The 20,099-nt window shown below is 44.6% G+C and overlaps 1 protein-coding gene and 1 long non-coding RNA gene across 2 annotated transcripts in view; one reads left to right on the top strand and one right to left on the bottom strand.

Annotated features, from left to right (window-relative positions):
* Positions 1-20,099, bottom strand: part of LOC138971904 (aldo-keto reductase family 1 member A1-like) — a 94,050-nt gene that overhangs the window by 62,033 nt on the left and 11,918 nt on the right. The gene's annotated exons all lie outside the window — the stretch shown is intronic.
* LOC138971906 (uncharacterized) lies at positions 4,472-12,880 on the top strand. Its single transcript, XR_011457421.1, has 3 exons — positions 4,472-4,663; positions 11,834-11,938; positions 12,468-12,880. It is a non-coding gene; the product is annotated as an uncharacterized lncRNA (long non-coding RNA).

The following is a 20,099-nucleotide window of genomic DNA, read 5'->3' as shown; positions in this document are numbered from 1 at the left end:
GGGATTACGTGACCGACGCTCAAAGAAGTTACCCAAAAAACCGACCGGACAAAAACGTAATGTATCGATTGGAGATTGGATTTCCCTTCTTTGAGTCATGTGACGTCAGAGGCTGACAAAACTTTATAATTTGGCGTTTCAGGTTGACCGAAACTTTAAAGGAACTACAAAACACACGTACGTCATGTGTTTGATTGCATGTGTGTGTGCTGTTCAATGTCAAAACAACAACAAAGTCAGTACATGACGTGTGTTTTGTAGTTCCTTGGAAGTTTCGGTCAACCTGAAGCACCCAAATATGAAGCAAATGTGTTTGATTGCATGTCATGTCTATGGAACACGAAGAGGGTCAAATGCTCGAGCAAGTACTCGCGCATTTACTCGAGCACTTTCGAAACTGCTCGAGTAAATGCGCGAGTACTTCTGAAAATGCTCGCGCACTTTCGAAACTGCTCGAGGAAATGCGCGAGCACTTTTGAAAATGCTCGAGCAGTTTCAAACTGCTCGCGCACTTTCAGAACTGCTCGAGCACTTTCAAAGTACTCGCGCATTTAAATGCGCGAGTACTTTCTCGCGTATTTCCGAGAAGTAACGAGCGGGTAAAGCAAAAACTTGTCGCGGAACAGTCATCTTTTTGGCATATAACGTTGCCATGCGAGCGACCTCTTGAGACACCGTGCACATGAGCCGAGGCGAGCCAAAGCCAAAAAAGTTAACAATTTGAATTTAAAAGTACACTGATACTTACCGATCGACCATCCCAGTAGGTCTGTCCGCCAATTCCCTGATGCGATCGTTAATAATCCCAGCGACCGCCCTTCCCGCCTCCATGACGACTACAGATGCGTCGTTTCAGTAAATTTTCCGGGTCAAGTTTTCAATAAACCCAACCAATGACTTCGGTACAACTCGGGAATCTCCGATTCAAAAGTACTCGCGCATTTACTCGAGCAGTTTCGAAAGTGCTCGAGTAAATGCGCGAGTACTTGCTCGAGCATTTGACCCTCTTCGTGTTCCATACATGTCAGTGTGTGTGTGCTCGTTCAATCGTCAAAACAACAACAAATTCATAGTACCTGAAAGGAATTCGATCGATACGTAGAGGTTACATGCCGAGTCTCAGTGATTATTAAAAATAATGGTCGAAGTTGGCGGATCATGAAAAATGCGAGCTTCAGCGAGCTTTTTCATGACCGCGAACTGAGACCATTATTTTTAATAATCACTGAGACGAGGTGTGTAACCTCTTTATTCCTCCTTTCTTCAGTTATTCAAAGAAAACAGGAGTTTTTGTGCGAAAGTTTGATCGAATCCGAATCACTCAACCAGTCAACCTGCGCAGGCGATCGATTAATGCGCGGTTGTATAGTTCTGTGCAAATCATTCCATTCTGTTAACACTTCTTGTCAGTTTCCCTGTTTTAGACTAAAATCAAGTACACAGATATGCTGTTATTCTGCTGTTGCGGTAAAGGCAGATATTGTGTGTTCTGTTTATGTTTTAGTATCGTTTAGCATAATGTTCTTTCGTCAAATGGGACTAGCAGACGAACTTTTGCACCCGTGTTCCAACGTTAATTACTGTATGAAGTTCAGTTTTCTGGGGAAAATAGTGTATGAAACCGCTTTATGTTGTTTAAATTGATGAGATGTGTGCATTTGGTTGCGTGTGATCTGTTTATAAAATGAAATATTGTTGAAAACTGACCGTCGGATTGCAGTCAGTGTTGTCGAAGAAACTGCGTCAAAAGAAGGGGAACTACTCTTGTCGGCAAGAGTATGAGTTACTTGCCTTGGGAATTTGCTTGTGATGAACGGTGTGTGCACGGCAGATCTAGATTCAGAAAACAACCTAACTCATGGATTTTATATGGAGATTCATGTGTTCAGGCCTGTAGTTGTTAATTTAAATGCGGTATGTTTGTATTGTTTGCTCCAGAGATGTATATTTCGTACGTATAGAGCGTTCGGAACTTTTCAGTCGCAAAAGTAGTACCAAAACAGAACAGCTTCTCAACCCATTGCACTATCGAGGATTCAGGCTGTTGCTGGCTCGTTATTTGTTTGGTTGCTGGGTCATTATCGAAAAATAACTAGCTCTACAAGTTTACAGAGGTAAAGAAGCAGAGGGGGGAATAAATAAATGTTATTTGCGTGTTTGACCAAAATATGACATTTTACACAGATCTCGACAGTCATTGTTCACCTTGACCGCTAGCGCGGTCTCGGAGAACAATGACTGTCTCGATCTGTGTAAAATGTCATATTTTGGTCAAACACGCAAATAACGTATAATATACTCTTTAGAAATCGACGAAAATCCATAAGATGCAAAACCTGTCAACTTTTTAAAAGTTAAAGTAAAAGTCTTTTATATTCAAAGCAAAGGTCAAATCAATGATCTACCCAGAGCAAGTGATTGTGTTCGTCTGGTTAGCGTGTTTTGTGAGAAATCCCATTCTTAGTGATAATCCAGATTCTTTCTTCACCTTCATTATTCATTCTTTCATTTGAATAATATGCTTATTTTTGAGACTTACATGCCCATACTTCTCGACCTTTTTGCATGTTTCAGTGTGAATGTGTGTGTGTGTGTATGTGTGTGTGTGTGTGTGTGTGTGTGTGTGTGTGTGTGCGTGCGTGCGTGCGTGCGTGTGTGCACGTATGTGTGTGTGCACGTATGTGTGTGTGCGTGTGTGTGTGTGTGTGTGTGTGTGTTTGTATGCGCGCGCGCGCGCGTGTGTGTGTGTGTGAAATAATTCATTATAATGATGTGTTCATTATGTTAAATTGTCAGCCACAATGTAATTTCCTTGGTTGAAATGATAAAATATTATTGTATTGTATTGTATTGTATTGTATTGTATTGTAATGTTTTGCATCGTATTGTATTGCATTGTATTGTCTTGTATTGTGTTATTTGAATTAAACAGTATTGTTTTGTTTTGTATTGTGTTACACTAGTTTGCATTGTTCTGTATTATATTTTAAGTCGAAATACACCAGTATACATAATGACAAGTCAAAATCATTGAATATTATTCTTGTTTAAAAAACACACATGAAGGCAACAGCAATGAGTGCTTCTGGGGTGATAACTCGAGACAACTCCCGTGATCTTGCAGCGAGGTGGCGCCAAGTACCAGCCGAAAGAAAGAAGGGGAATAACCTCACCAGAACCGACCATTGTCTTGTTACCGTATAGAATGCACGACTTACACACGAACTGTTACCAAACCAATATGCTATTTGGGACCAATGCAAGGTTTTTTTTCCTTTCTCGTGTGATCTTACCATGAGGTTGCGCCAGATACCAGCCGAAAGAAAGAAGGGGCACTCACCAGAACCGCCCATAACATTGTGTTTAACTTTGAAGCGCCAAGTCAGTGTCATACTTTTCCTGGTTAGGCTCCAGTCCGCCACTGAGTTTTCTATAATACGACTGGGTGGCCGAGTGGTAACGCACTTGCGCTCGGAAGCGAGAGGTTGCAAGTTCGACCCTGGGTCAGGGCGTTAGCAATTTTCTCCCCCCTTTCCTAACCTAGGTGGTGGGTTCAAGTGCTAGTCTTTCGGATGAGACGAAAAACCGAGGTCCCTTCGTGTACACTACATTGGGGTGTGCACGTTAAAGATCCCACGATTGACAAAAGGGTCTTTCCTGGCAAAATTGTATCGGCATAGATAAAAATGTCCACCAAAATACCCTTGTGACTCTTGGAATAATAGGCCGTGAACAGTAGGATATGCGCCGAAATGGCTGCGATCTGCTGGCCGATGTGAATGCGTTATGTATTGTGTCAAAAAATTCCATCTCACACGGCATAAATAAATCCCTCCGCCTTGGGCGGGGATATAGCTCAGTTGGTAGCGCGCTGGATTTGTATTCAGTTGGCCGCTGTCAGCGTGAGTTCGATCCCAGGTTCGGCGGAAATTTATTTCAGAGTCAACTTTGTGTGCAGACTCTCTTCGGTGTCCGAACCCTCCCCCCGTGTACACTACATTGGGTGTGCACGTTAAAGATCCCACGATTGACAAAAGGGTCTTTCCTGGCAAAATTGCTTAGGCACAGTTAATAATTGTCTACCTATACCCGTGTGACTTGGAATAATAGGCCGTGAAAGGTAAATATGCGCCGAAATGGCTGCAATCTACTGGCCGTATAAAATTTCATCTCACACGGCATCACTGCAGAGCGCCTAGAACTGTACCCACGGAATATGCGCGATATAAGCGTCATTGATTGATTGAATATAAATTGCATTAAAAAAAAAAAATCCCTGCGCTTAGAACTGTACCCACGGAATACGCGCGATATAAGCCTCATATTGATTGATTGATTGAATATAACTCAGTGGGCTCTGCCTCTTTGTGTAGTGTTGTATTGGCCACGCTGTGTGCGCGAGACGTGTAGCTCGCAGCGGCTGTAGGCTGTAGTTGAGGCAGTGTACACGTACATCCTGTTAGATCAGAGGAGGAAGCTCTTCCCCGCGTAGGACTGTCTGACTACAACACTGACAGACTGCAGGACTGACTGACTGCATGACTGACTGTGGGACTGATTGCGGGACTGACTCAGACACCTGTCAGTCACGTGACAGCCTTGTCCACAGAACGACCTCCAGGTACAAAGCTGACAGCGTCACCGTCACATCATGGCCACTGGGGTGAGTAGACGTGCTTTCTTTTTTCACACAGTGTTCGTAAGGAAACCTGGAGAAGTTTCCAAAATGTATACCCCTGCCTGCCATGTGTTACTGTTTTTACATATTCAGAGCTTTTTGTAATGTAGGCTATTATTGATATAAGCAGATTCGCGATCGTCGATAATGATTTTTCATGGTGTTGTGTAATTTTTAAATTACAAAGGAATTGATTTGTAAGACAGTTTCAAGGGAGCTATTTTTTCGCGGCTGTATTTACTGTGCAAACAATTCTAAATATGGCAAAAGTGTCACGTTTGGTTTCGGCGTTCGCTGAAGCAGACGATTTTTTTCTGCAGTGATGCAACCATATATTACGGTCTCCTTCCGGCAGCAGTCCCAAAATTTCGACTTGTTTTGACCTTAGAACGATGTCTTTATCATAACTGTGAAGAACAGAACGGAGATAGATCACTGTCGAAGTCGGCCAATCTGCAATCATTTTCGTCTCGCGAACACTGATCTCAAATTTAGATCATGCTCGCAAAAAACATATGGGAGATAACTCTGTATTCCTAGTTTTGATAGATTCGCGTAGGACTGTCGCGTCCGGTCAGGGAGAGAATGAGCCGAACTCATTTTGACCTGAGTTCAGGATGACACTGTACTATCATGTGCATGTTGAAAGATAAGGGCCGAAGGGCCAAAGCCTTTGCAATGTTCGGGATATCGGGAATTCCCGTTCCCTAAGATTGACTGACCTACAAACAGCTGTCTTTAAGGAAAAATGTTGACATCCAGAGACTGAAATAGAGAAGACATTAATGTTGTGTTTGCTTTGAATGTGTGTGTGTGTGTGTGTGTGTGTGTGTGTGTGTGTGTGTGTGTGTGTGTGCGTGCGTGCGTGTGTGTGTGTGTGTGTGTGTGTGTGTGTGTGTGTAGGTGTGTGCTTTTACTTATATATTTTGCTGAGTTCATGTTTACTTAGGTATATTATCTACAAGTTAACATCCCACTGCATTGAATCTGTCGACGGCCATTATCAACCACCTGCTTCCCTTTATAAAATGAATTGCCCATAATGTATAGAGCGTCGTCGTCTTGAACTAAATTCTTCAAATAACAAAACAAAAATGGCGTTCTGGGTATGGAAATCCTTTCATGCAATGACGCAAGCGCATTTCGGCGATTTTTCAATGCATTTTGGAGACGGACTACAAAATAGTGTTGCTCAGATTTGCTCAGTTGGTAAAGCGCCCGATCGCTTTTCGTTACATCGGGTAGGAACCTCTTCGTCAGTAGTTATTTTTGTTACACATGTAAAAACATTTTTGATCTGGTAATTCTTGCATTTTATTTATTTTTCTTCATTCCAAAGGTTTTGAATAATTTAACAAATCAAAATAATCAAAAAGTTGCATAACTATTGAGTACTTCCAGTACATTCAAACTGATATTCAACATCCCAAATGCATACATAATATCCTTTTTAAATGTGATCCTTATTTTACAACATAACTGTCCCGTATTCTTGAAACATGTTCACGTTAAATGTATACATTATGCGACAAAATCATTCCAGTCTGCTTCATAGCAATGGGAACAACTGCATTGCCAATTTTGCCATGAAATGTTCCAACAGTGGTAGTGTCTGTTCAGACGTCACTCAAACGATTCAGGTCTTGATGATGTCTACTGAAATGTAGAAGGTTCTGGAAACAAGATGTTTTGCTTTCTCTGATGATGTGTTACGGACTCTCTCTGGACTTTCACTCACGGACACAAAGACCGTATTACACGTCTTTCTCTCTCCAGTCCGTCAACAACAAATGTGACAACAGCAGAAGATATAACTGGCATGGCAAACTGTATTCCTCTGTTCGCTTCCCTCCTCATCTTCGCCTACCCAGCCGAAGCCGGGTGGCCACCAGCCACAACATTATAAGATGTTTGATGGGTTGTTGACTGTAAGAGATTTGAAATAAAGAAGATCCGTAGTTATCCTTATTAATCTCCTTCCAGATTCTTTATATGTGCACACGCACACACACAGTCAATCATCTGACTCCCGCTCAGAAGTTTAGGAAAGCAGAGAGAAGATTAGAAGAATTTGTAGTCTTTCACCAACTCATTCTTTCCAAACAATAGCCAATGGTTTAATTAGAACATACAAATTGGTTTGTTTCTGACATAGCAAATATCAACTCATTCCTCAAATTCTCAAATACTTTCTTGCTTACAATAATCAATTCATGACCTTTTGAAACTCATTCATTCATTGTCCACGACCTTGTGAAACTCACTCATTCATTGTCAACGTCAGAACATATTTACAAGGACAAGAAAGCAAATCAACAAAACATAACTTTTACGTTATGTAGAGGTGACGATGTAGCTAGCCTTCAACCTTACGGCCTCCATCGCACCCTCGCCACACTGGCATCACCCCGCACAAGTCAGACTGGGGCGGCCTGTTACAAAATATAACACCCTACTGTAACAACTAACAATATTCAAAAACACACCAACCGAGCACAAGAAAATTATACGATTCCGAAATTATTCAAGTACACAAGTCATGTCCGCGCATACAAAAGAAATGTTCAAGTTCACACAAAACTAGCAAAGTACCTCATCTTCCAATATGGCGGCACCCATACAAAAGTCCAAGTCATCCCGGCAATGTTTCCCGGTTCCAAGGTTGACATCAAGATCAAATGTTTTCTTCCAAAGTTGACATCAAAACCAAGAGCAGGTTTTCTCATCCGAGAGCCCAGGTCGAATGACTTTCAATTGTCAGGCAGTTTACAATCACAACTCACAAAATCAGGCGGTTGCGATTATAACGTGAACAACTCGCACAGTTGTAAATTCACGTGCCGCGAACCCAGTTTGACTGTCCGTAGCTAACCATGGAATTTTACTGAACTGTTAAAAGTTTCCACTCTCAAAGTTAAACCACTCCTGACAACCTCTTTGTATTACAAAAAGCACTAGTTATATCCCTTCTACTATAAACACCATAACCGCCATTCATTACATTGACAGACCAGCCTTTTGGCGGTCTGAGGGGGAGCATATCGTCGAAGGCCGCGGTCAATAAATATGAAACAAAAGTCGATATGCCCCCCGATGACAGACAAAAAAGCTGGTCCGACAAGTCACAGCAAACCACCAAACATCGTTTTTGTCATCATTTTGGTAGTGAGAAAATAAGTGCCAAATCAACACAGGGAGCCATGCTTTGAAACACGAGTTCCGGTTTGATAACACATGGTTTGGGGCCCCAGCACGTTGTTGCAATCAAAGCTGGCGTGTGAAAGCAACTTTCTGTGTTTTGAGTTCATAAAATATTTGGATAAATATGTCAGGTTTGAGGATGCACAGTTATGTAGGTTCATCTCGGTATTCCACCCCCTCGGTTTTCTGTTGTAAATATAAAGCTGAGTGATCAAATGTGGAAGCTACGTTAGGTCAAAGGTCACAGAAGATTTGCGTCGTGCAGCAAAGGAAAGAATCGCGATCTTGTTTCCGACTCATTGCCTCTTTGTTTTTCATTAGACCTGTCATTCTGCTTGCTCGGTTTTTGACTCACATGCGAAGCAAAAGTGAGTCTATGTACTCACCCGAGTCGTCCGTCCGTCCGTCCGTCCGTCCGTCCGGACGTCCGTCCGGACGTCCGTCCGGACGTCCGTCCGTCCGTCCGGAAAACTTTAACGTTGGATATTTCTTGGACACTATTCAGTCTATCAGTACCAAATTTGGCAAGATGGTGTATGATGACAAGGCCCCAAAAAACATACATAGCATCTTGACCTTGCTTCAAGGTCAAGGTCGCAGGGGCCATAAATGTTGCCTAAAAAACAGCTATTTTTCACATTTTTCCCATTTTCTCTGAAGTTTTTGAGATTGAATACCTCACCTATATATGATATATAGGGCAAAGTAAGCCCCATCTTTTGATACCAGTTTGGTTTACCTTGCTTCAAGGTCAAGGTCACAGGAGCTCTTCAAAGTTGGATTGTATACATATTTTGAAGTGACCTTGACCCTGAACTATGGAAGATAACTGTTTCAAACTTAAAAATCATGTGGGGCACATGTTATGCTTTCATCATGAGACACATTTGGTCACATATGATCAAGGTCAAGGTCACTTTGACCCTTATGAAATGTGACCCAAATAAGGTAGTGAACCACTAAAAGTGACCATATCTCATGGTAGAAAGAGCCAATAAGCACCATTGTACTTCCTATGTCTTGAATTAACAGCTTTGTGTTGCATGACCTTGGATGACCTTGACCTTGGGTCAAGGTCACATGTATTTTGGTAGGAAAAATGTGTAAAGCATGTGAGTCGTATGGGCTTTGCCCTTCTTGTGTTATATGTTTGCATATCTTGTTGCTATATTCTTTGCTTTTATTATTATTTCTTATTTGTGACCCTCCACCACGAAATGAGTCGCATGTCACCTTACGCGGTTCTGCGCTAGGCTTAATATAAGTCCGGGGAGTGTCTGGTAACAGTGTGTGGGTCACCTTAGTCACAGGCTTATAACTCAAACAGTTTTTGCTCTTTTCTAAAACGGTTTTCACCACTGGATAGAGCATAAAAAACTCTTTAGGAAAATGTAAAAATATGAAAATCATGCAAAGGTGACATGCGACTCATTTCGTGGTGGAGGGTCACATTTGCACTTCGTTTATCGATACAACGTCTTGTGCACGGGTCAAAATTTGTGTGTCATGGACTTGACGTTCGTGTTTCTCCGAACGTTGTGTATCAAAACACAGATACACGCACTCCGTGACTTTGTAAGAAAACAAAACATATCACTGGGTTTCATTTGTTTGTGATGAATTTATGACCTTTCATGAAGTAGTTTTGTTTTTTACATTTAGTCAAGTTTTGACTAAATGTTTTAACATAGAGGGGGAATCGAGACGAGGGTCGTTGTGTATATATACATATATGTGTGTGTGTGTGTGTGTGTGTGTGTGTGTGTGTGTGTGTGTGTGTGTGTCTGTCTGTGCGTGTGTGTGTGTAGAACGATTCAGACCAAACTACTGGACCGATCTTTATGAAATTTGACATGACAGTTCCTGGGAATGATATCCCCGGACATTTTTTTTTCGATAAATACTTTTGATGACGTCATATCCGGCTTTTTGTAAAAGTTGAGGCGTCACTGTCACACCCTCATTTTTCAATCAAATTGATTGAAATTTTTGTAAAGCAATCTTCGACAAAGGCCGGACTTCGGTATTGCATTTCAGCTTGGTGGCTTAAAAATAATTAATGACTTTGGTCATTAAAAATCTGAAAATTGTAATTAAAATTATTTTTATATAAAACGATCCAAATTTACGTTCATCTTATTCTACATCATTTCCTGATTCCAAAAACATATAAATATGTTATATTTGGATTAAAAGCAAGCTCTGAAAATTAAAAATATAAAAATTATGATTAAAATTAAATTTCCGAAATCGATTTAAAAACAATGTCATCTTATTTCTTGTCGCTTCCTGATTCCAAAAACATATAGATATGATATGTTTGGATTAAAAACACGCTCAGAAAGTTAAAACGAAGAGAGGTACAGACAAGCGTGCTATGCAGCACAGCAAAACCACCACCGCGCTGAACAGGCTCGTCAGTTTCACTCCATTTTGCACAAGCGGCGGACTACGGTCTTTGTGAAAAAATGCAGTGCGTTCAGTTTCATTCTGTGAGTTCCACAGCTTGACTAAATGTAGTAATTTCGTCTTACGCGACTTGTTGTTTACTTTTGCCAGTTTGCCAGTTCGTTTTTGGAACTTTGCAAAGCAGTGTCGTGTCGTCTGTTTAGGTCTGGGGAAACGCCAATGAAAAGAGCCGAAGAATCCCCGAGCATTTCTGTTGGGTTTGCTTTTTTGATTATCCATGTATAACCTGCTTCCTGCAACTATGGTAACCGGGGATTTATTGCATGGGGAACATGAGATTTATTTCCCAGATGTTTGTGAATGAAAACTTGTGAAAATGATGACAAACAGGGCGGGGATGTAGCTCAGTCGGTAGCGCGCTGGATTTGTATCCAGTTGGCCGCTGTCAGCGTGAGTTTGTCCCCACGTTCGGCGAGAGATTTATTTCTCAGAGTCAACTTTGTGTGCAGACTCTCCTCGGTGTCCGAACACCCCCGTGTGTACACGCAATCACAAGACCAAGTGCGCACGAAAAAGATCCTGTAATCCATGTCAGAGTTCGGTGGGTTATAGAAACACGAAAATACCCAGCATGCTTCCTCCGAAAACGGCGTATGGCTGCCTAAATGGCGGGGTAAAAAACGGTCATACACGTGAAATTCCACTCGTGCAAAAAACCCACGAGTGTACGTGGGAGTTTCAGCCCACGAACGAAGAAGAAGAAGAAGAAGAAGATGACAAACAAAGTTGACTACATCCTGTCAGTTAGTGGAGCACACTACCAAATACGTCCAATCAATCAATCAATCAATGAGTCTTATATCGCGCATATTCCGTGGGTACAGTTCTAGGCGCTCTGCAGTGATGCCGTGTGAGATGAAATTTTATACGGCCAGTAGATTGCAGCCACACTTCCGAAGTTCTCAAAGTTCTCCCCCACACCCTAGCATGTACCTACATAATCAAACTTTAGCTAGAGTCACAAACATCCAATCAACATCTTAGTAACCCCCGTAACCACGACAGTCTAAGCAGGTTCCGTGTTTCATTGGTTAAACTAAGACAAGAGGAAGGGGGAGGAGCACAAAGGGGGGGGGGGGGGAAACAACTGATCACCTGCCTATTCGATCACCCGATCGGACAAAGGAATTTCAATTAACACCCTCTTAACGAGGCTTTGATCGGGGCGCGTCAAAAGGCACGGCTAGAACATCCTACGGGTAGCTACTCCCGGTTTGGCCATAAAAGTTACGCAACTGACCACCTGCAGGCCAGCGGCTACCCGTCTCTTCAAGACTAGTCAGAACATGGACACAGACGGCTAAGCGCGTGGCTGGACATGTGCTTATGAAAATTTATTTTAGAACAGATAATGACATTACACAAACATAAAGCGATCGGCAACATGAACTACAAACACTAGGCTGGACAATGACAACAACTTTACTCTATAATTGGTGACTGGTCGCCATGTCACAGAAATATAAAATGTTTTTCTCTTCCCAGGCTGCTTAACTCGACACGATGGACAGGCCGGCTTCGTTGTCAGTGCTGGTGAACCATCTGCCTCGTGCAGCTCGTGCTGTCATTGCTGCTCGCTGTCCTCAACACGTGAGTTGTTTGGCCATCTCTTTGCAAGGGAAGTCAATGGCAAACCATATTTACAACGATATGCATGCATAACACAGAAATAAAAGTACAAAATTTAATAATGAGACTGTACTGACCTGCATTATCGTAAAATAAAAAAAATGAAAACATCACAAAATGTCATACAAAACGTGGTTCACAGACCAGGATTGCGTGTTACCCTGTCAGACGGACAATTACTAAACAGATGTCAGCATCCTGGCATATGATTAAGTGCAACAATCCAGTTGAAAGGTAATCCTCTGTCGAACGTGTTTTGCATTTACTTACCGCACTTCAAAATGTCTTTAGATATCAAGACGTCTAGCAAAAACTAAATGGAGAAAGAAAAAATACGCATCTGAAGTCAAAGAGACTTGATGTAAGTTCCCCAGGACTATCACGGTGCGATCAAGTCGGGCAATTTGACATTCCCCCCCCCCCCCCCCCCCCCAATTATGCTGCCCTTTGTGAACATTTGATTGCATTGTTTTCTGATGTTTCTTTTCAGCTTGATGAATTACAGAGCCCCCTGGTGACCTAGTGGTAAAGTCGACATCACAACAGTCAGATCCTTGCATCAGGAAAGAGACAGCATCCCACCGCCTTCTTTCTGTGGGTCAAGGTCAGCAGACTCAACGGCCGTGACTGATAAACCAGGGCTGTGTGCTGTCCAGGGAATCCAGAGACCGTTGTTCGTGTTACATCAAGGCGTGTCGTCATACAAAGCGTAACATTTAGATGTTTGTTACTGTGAGCGTATATCTCGTGAACAAAAAAGGCAAAGACAATCCACAGATTTGGCCCTGTTTTGACAGAACTGATGTGTTCACATTTCTGTGGACCACACTAAATACTGTTTGCCAGACGGGTGACTAAAGCTTGATATCTTGTTGTTGATGTTGTCTTTCCATTGCGCAGATAGCGCACATTATGGTACAATCGGGGAAGTTACATTTTGTGACATGAATAGTTCCTACGCAAGCAATGCGCAAAACAAAGACGTTTAAACTTCTATTTACAAACCTTTCAGCACAAGTGATGTAAATATCTAATCTACTACTTTTTATTACAAATCCTATAATAATTACCAGCAAGGTAAAGCACAACATAAGCATTAGATCGAGCAAAAATGGCTTCGCCAAACCAAAAAACTCGATATGACTTTGAACATGATGTGAATGAAATCATCCAGAAAGAGCTGTGGTCGGACCTATCAACACTTCTCCAAGATGGCGGCCTTTCTTACGCCGAACAGGACTCTGTGCTAGCGGTCCTTGTGAAGCGAGGTCTGTGGCGAGCGGTTGGTGTGGTGATTCAACGAGTTCAAGGAACCACGCGTAGCTGGGCGATTGAAAAAGCTTGTCAAGAAGCCGGGGAAGATGAGTTGGTTGTCTGTATCCTCCCTGCCTGCAGTGCTGTGGAGACTGGTTGCTCACTAGCACAGGTTGTGGCTCGGGGACTTTGGCGTGCTGTTGGCGACATGTTACAGCGAGGTGTCAGTGACACACTCTGTATCTGGACGCTGCAGGAAGCTTTCACACAAGCTGAATGTGAACTGATAAGAAAACACATTCTGCCTCACTGCACACGTGATTACCTGAACCGTTTCATGTCGTCCTTGATCTCAAACAGTCGATGGAACGACGTTGACAAACTGCTGCAGTGTGTGGAAGAAAACATGTCGACATGGTCAGTTGACGGGCGGCATGTGGACAGTAAACTTCTCTCCCTCATCGTCGACAGGAACTGGAGTGGCATCACTGCATTGTTACACAAAGCTACCGAGAACATGTATAGCCACGCGGAAACATTTATTACAGCTGAATATGAAGAACAGACATTTGCGTATCAGATATTCTCTCGCACGGAAGAGGGTGTTTTGGAACCAGTGGCGATGGACAACCCGTCCTGTGTGTGGGGGCCTGGAGGTGAGGGGTTACCTTCGTGCTGGTCACACTTACACTCCGTACTGGTGGTTATATGTTTTGAACTTGACACACGTAAACACTTTTGTGTGCACTTCCACTGCGCTAGTCATCAGCTACACTCTGTGTTCACAGCCTGTGTGAGGAGGTATTCATCTATAAAAGATATCAGTGATTTAACAACATGGAGGGGGTATCCCGCTGCAGTGAATTTCTGCATTGTCATTTACCAAAACATGAACACAGTGATTAATAATTTACTGAGACACTTGTTCAGACGAAATCTTAAGTGGGCTATTTTTGAAGTGCAAAAGCAAGGGCCCCATGAGACGACAGTGCCAGAGATCTCAACCGGAAAAGCGGGATTCTACACAAATCAAACTGTGGATGGGGAACAAATACCGACAGTCGAGGAAACCGAATCAGAGAGAGAAGTGTCACACCTTGTGGCTGGAGGAAGATGGTGGGAAGTTGGGGACATGTTAACAGAGGGTGTTGGTGACTCACAACGCGAGTGGTTGGTCCACGCAGCATGTCAATGTGCGAGGGAGGAAGACTTTGTGCAGCACGTGCTCCCTCACTGCAGTGAGCGGCTACTGGACTCTGTGCTGACAGTGCTGGTGGGACGACGGGCGTGGCTGGCTGTAGCGGCGGTGTTAAGGCGTGGTGTCAGTGACTCCACGAAACGGTGGGCAGTACGTAAAGCCTGTCAATACTGCATGTATGACGTTAAATATCGCTCTTGGGAACTCCTATTCTCTGATAACAAGAAGATTGGTATTGCAGAAGACATACTCCCTCACTGTGTTGACGACCTGCTGGACTCTGTGGTGACAATACTCGCGGAACGTCATCTGTTGCAGTCTGCAGTTAGAGTGTTGGAGAGAGGTGTCAGCGACTGTAAGAAACGGTGGGTGGTGCAGAAAGCACGGGAAGATGTTGAACATGGTTTCTTTAATGAAGATTTCCGTTACAGGGATTGTTCTTTGCTCAACATTGTAGCTCACTGTGCTGACGACCAGATGCACGATGTGCTGGAGGCTGTGGTGAACGGACGGCAGTGGTGTAATGTTGGAGAGGCTCTGAAGCAAAACGTCAGTGACTCTGTGAAACGATGGGCGGTGCAAGAGGCCTGTACACATTACGAAAATCCTGCTTATGATGATGATCATTGGCCTGATGATGATGATGATGATGATGATGATGATGATGCTACCATACTCATAAGTTACATCCTCCCTCACTGTGATGCTGCCCAGTTGCAGGCCGTCTTACCAACTTTAGTAGAAAGAAATCTGTTCAAACCTGTGAGATACGTGCTGGAAAGAAAAGTCAGTGACGTAGAACACCGCAAATTTATGGTGACAGTATTTATGCTCGCAGAGGAAAGTCTGATACAAACGGTCTTGCGATGTTACGTTTATGACGATATTCGTTCAGAACTAGGAACACTGGCCTCGCGAAGATTGTGGAGGATGTTTTTTATGTTGCTGCATCGTTTTATGATCGACACGTTTCACTCGTGGGCCAATTTTAAAGACTGCTCAGAGCCAAAGGAGAGAGTTTTCTGGGACATGGTCAGCAACCCTTGTGACGGGGTTAAAGAGCTTTCACCTGCCCAGTGGAGATTGGTCACGTGGTCAGATCCACAGTACTCTCTGAAAGCGCGCCTTGACTGGAACACACTGCTGTGTGAAGTACTGTGCGAAGCAGTGCTAGGCACTGTCAAAGAGATATGGCTGAGTGGACGAGAGAAGGAAGTCGACTGTCGGTCACATACAGCTGCAGAGGAAGCCAGATCGGTAACAGAGGATATTCACCAACAACTGATTAAGACACAGAGCACGGCCACACGAGAACCCCCTGCAGGAGAATCTGACCTGCAACCTGGCGGCCCTGCGGAAAACAGTAGCAGAAGAAGCAATCCAAAAGGAGCGATAAAGGAAAAAGCCCGATATGGTGTAAATGGCTCCAGCAGCAGTCCTCTGTTTCAGTTTCACTTCCTCAAGTACCTCACACGCGAATACTACAAACGCAAGGCATGGACACAACTGACTGACGCTGTCCTGGTGGTTCTGACCACAACCCCTGTCGTTCCCGGCGTGCAAAGCGCAGCGCTCAGAATCATGCTGCGTGAGAAAAGATGGGACGTTATCCGCCACGCGTGTCTGTCCTGTGTGTGTGAGCAAGATCGGCGGCAGGTGTTCCAGGCGGCTGTCAACCAGAGACAGTGGGGCGCTGTGAAGCGGTGGGCAGACTACTCACTGTACGACGATCAGCGGCTCTGGGCACTGGGAGAGGCCAAAGGAGAGAAGAGGTGGGACGTCTACTTGAAGCTGGCTGGCCATGGACTCAATGAAGGCGAGCGGATGGGAGTCCTCTACCGTGTGGCCATGCACGCAGACTGGAAGCTTGTTCGTCACATGGTGAACACCGTAGCTGATGTATCACACATGAAAGACCTTCTGACCAACACAAGACCTTCAAGACAGTCACGGACTAAGCCAGCGATGTGTCGACAACGAATTGAACAATTAACTGAATTTGAGGAAGCTCTGAAGAAGAAAACAAACACGCTGAAGACACTGAAGACCGCAGCGAAGCAAGGAAAGTGGCAAGTTGTTCTCTACAACATCCGTCACAAACCAGACCTGCAACACGTGCGTCGTGCACTGAAAGCCGCTGTGTCCAGTGAAGCGTGGCAGACAGTGATCCAGCTGGTGAGACTGGAGACTGACGTCACACGGCGAGACTCGCTGTTCCGTGACATGGTCAGACAGCGGCAGTGGGCTGTGTGTAGAGAGCTGCTGGACCAAGGCGTCAGTGATGACCTGTGTGTGGAGGTTCTGAACGACTTGATGGAGCACCGCCAGTGGACACTCGTTGCCATGGTGATGAGATGTCTGATGAATGAGGACAGAAGGACAGAGATGATGCATCGAGCATTGATGGAGAGAGAAGGCAGCGTGGTGTGGCAATGTATCAACAGTCTGCAACGTCCTCTTTCCAGCGAACAAAGGGAGAACATATTCCAGCTTGCGTTCAAACGTGAGGTGTGGCAGGCAGTGAAACCGCTGGTAGAGAAAAAAGACGAGACTGGAATCAGACATCGTGACACCGCTCTGCTGGAAGCCATTGAGCAGCACCAGTGGGATGTGGTGGATTACTGCCAACGTCACCACGCTGACATCAACATGAAGGACGATGACGGCCACACACCGATACACAGAGCGGCCAGGAAAGAGGACTGGGAGGCAGTGAAGGAGCTGACAGTGAGAGATGGGGATCCCAACCTGTTGGACAGTGAGGGCCGGTCTGTGCTGGACAGGGCGATTGAAGCTAAACAGTGGGACCTTGTGAAGCTGTTGATTCAGTTCCACGGTGACATCCATCTTCCTTCAGGCGAGTATAAGAGGACAGCACGTAACAAGCTGATTGACGCATGCACAAATTACGAACAGACAGCACTAAGCATGCTGATTGACGCACGTCAGATAGATGTGATCCAATCCACGTTCATGTGGTGTGCTGACCAGTGGAAGGGTGTGAATAAGAAAGGGGAGACAACTCTCCATGCCGCGTGTTTATCTGGCTGTCCTGGCATCCTGCACGACCTGATTGCCAGGAGAGTCGACCCTTTGGCTGGGACATTTTCATTTTTTGAGGACGACTTAAAACTGACAGCGATAAGGCATTCAGCGTTGTGTTACGCGGTGCTGTGCAGAGACTGTCCACAGAGGATGGTGGCAGAGTGCATCAAGCTGGGCTTTAGCGTTCATCAGCCACACATCACTCGCGATGAAGAGAGAAATTGGAATCGATCGTGTTTTCCCAACCATGAACTATTTAACTGCCCCTTTATGATGGCCGTGATGCGAGGCCTGCCTGTCGTGACACAGATGCTGTATGAATCAGGAGCGTGTTCCAACAGACAGCTGTTCGTACTGACCACACACTTGGACGAACAATTGTACCTGCTGAAATTATTCTCGGACGAACTCATATCGATGGCAGAAAAACTTGGAGGTGCTTTCAAAAATCTGATGAAGCACCTCCATGGATTTGACAATCATGGCTATAAAACTGACAAAGTTCTGACAGAGAAGTCACTTCACTATCTGCGGCAGATGAGCAGCACGCCTCGCAGCCTGGTGTCCACGTGTCGCCAGGTGATCTCACGCTGCCTCACACTCGGCAAGACACGTCACAGAGACATCGCACAGCTCCCCCTGTCGCCCATGTTGAAGAACTATTTGATGTTTACTGACCTCACGGACCCAGGCTATGTGGGTCATCAAGAGTGAACACAGACTGTCTTCTGTGTGTGGGTCATCAAGAGTGAACACAGACTGTCTTCTGTGTGTGGGCCATCAAGAGTGAACACAGACTGTCTTCTGTGTGTGGGTCATCAAGAGTGAACACAGACTGTCTTCTGTGTGTGGGTCATCAAGAGTGAACACAGACTGTCTTCTGTGTGTGGGTCATCAAGAGTGAACACAGACTGTCTTCTGTGTGTGGGTCATCAAGAGTGAACACAGACTGTCTTCTGTGTGTGAGTCATTAAGAGTGAACACTGACTGTCTTCTGTCTGTGGGTCATCAAGAGTGGACACAGACTGTCTTCTGTCTGTGGGTCATCAAGAGTGAACACTGACTGTCTTCTGTGTGTGGGTCATCAAGAGTGAACACAGACTGTCTTCTGTGTGTAGGTCATCAAGAGTGAACACAGACTGTCTTCTGTCTGTGGGTCATCAAGAGTGAACACTGACTGTCTTCTGTGTGTGGGTCATCAAGAGTGAACACAGACTGTCTTCTGTGTGTAGGTCATCAAGAGTGAACACTGACTGTCTTCTGTGTGTGGGTCATCAAGAGTGAACACAGACTGTCTTCTGTGTGTGGGTCATCAAGAGTGAACACAGACTGTGTTCTGTCTGTGGGTCATCAAGAGTGAACACAGACTGTCTTCTGTCGGTGGGTCATCAAGAGTGAACACAGACTGTCTTCTGTGTGTGGGTCATCAAGAGTGAACACAGACTGTCTTCTGTGTGTGGGTCATCAAGAGTGAACACTGACTGTCTTCTGTGTGTGGGTCATCAAGAGTGAACACAGACTGTCTTCTGTCTGTGGGTCATCAAGAGTGAACACTGACTGTCTTCTGTGTGTGGGTCATCAAGAGTGAACACAGACTGTCTTCTGTGTGTAGGTCATCAAGAGTGAACACTGACTGTCTTCTGTGTGTGGGTCATCAAGAGTGAACACAGACTGTCTTCTGTGTGTGGGTCATCAAGAGTGAACACTGACTGTCTTCTGTGTGTGGGTCATCAAGAGTGAACACAGACTGTCTTCTGTCTGTAGGTCATCAAGAGTGAACACTGACTGTCTTCTGTGTGTGGGTCATCAAGAGTGAACACAGACTGTCTTCTGTATGTGGGTCATCAAGAGTGAACACAGACTGTCTTCTGTCTGTAGGTCATCAAGAGTGAACACAGACTGTCTTCTGTGTGTGGGTCATCAAGAGTGAACACAGACTGTCTTCTGTGTGTGGGTCATCAAGAGTGAACACAGACTGTCTACTGTCTGTGGGTCATCAAGAGTGAACACAGACTGTCTTCTGTGTGTGGGTCATCAAGAGTGAACACAGACTGTCTTCTGTGTGTGGGTCATCAAGAGTGAACACAGACTGTCTTCTGTGTGTGGGTCATCAAGAGTGAACACTGACTGTCTTCTGTGTGTGGGTCATCAAGAGTGGACACAGACTGTCTTCTGTCTGTGGGTCATCAAGAGTGAACACTGACTGTCTTCTGTGTGTGGGTCATCAAGAGTGAACACAGACTGTCTTCTGTGTGTAGGTCATCAAGAGTGAACACAGACTGTCTTCTGTCTGTGGGTCATCAAGAGTGAACACTGACTGTCTTCTGTGTGTGGGTCATCAAGAGTGAACACAGACTGTCTTCTGTGTGTAGGTCATCAAGAGTGAACACTGACTGTCTTCTGTGTGTGGGTCATCAAGAGTGAACACAGACTGTCTTCTGTGTGTGGGTCATCAAGAGTGAACACAGACTGTCTTCTGTCTGTGGGTCATCAAGAGTGAACACAGACTGTCTTCTGTCGGTGGGTCATCAAGAGTGAACACAGACTGTCTTCTGTGTGTGGGTCATCAAGAGTGAACACAGACTGTCTTCTGTGTGTGGGTCATCAAGAGTGAACACTGACTGT

The sequence above is a fragment of the Littorina saxatilis genome, linkage group LG7, assembly GCF_037325665.1.
Source record: "Littorina saxatilis isolate snail1 linkage group LG7, US_GU_Lsax_2.0, whole genome shotgun sequence".
Lineage (NCBI taxonomy): Eukaryota > Metazoa > Mollusca > Gastropoda > Littorinimorpha > Littorinidae > Littorina > Littorina saxatilis.
Note: the sequence above shows the minus strand (reverse complement) of the source record. Positions and strands in the feature narration are given on the sequence as shown.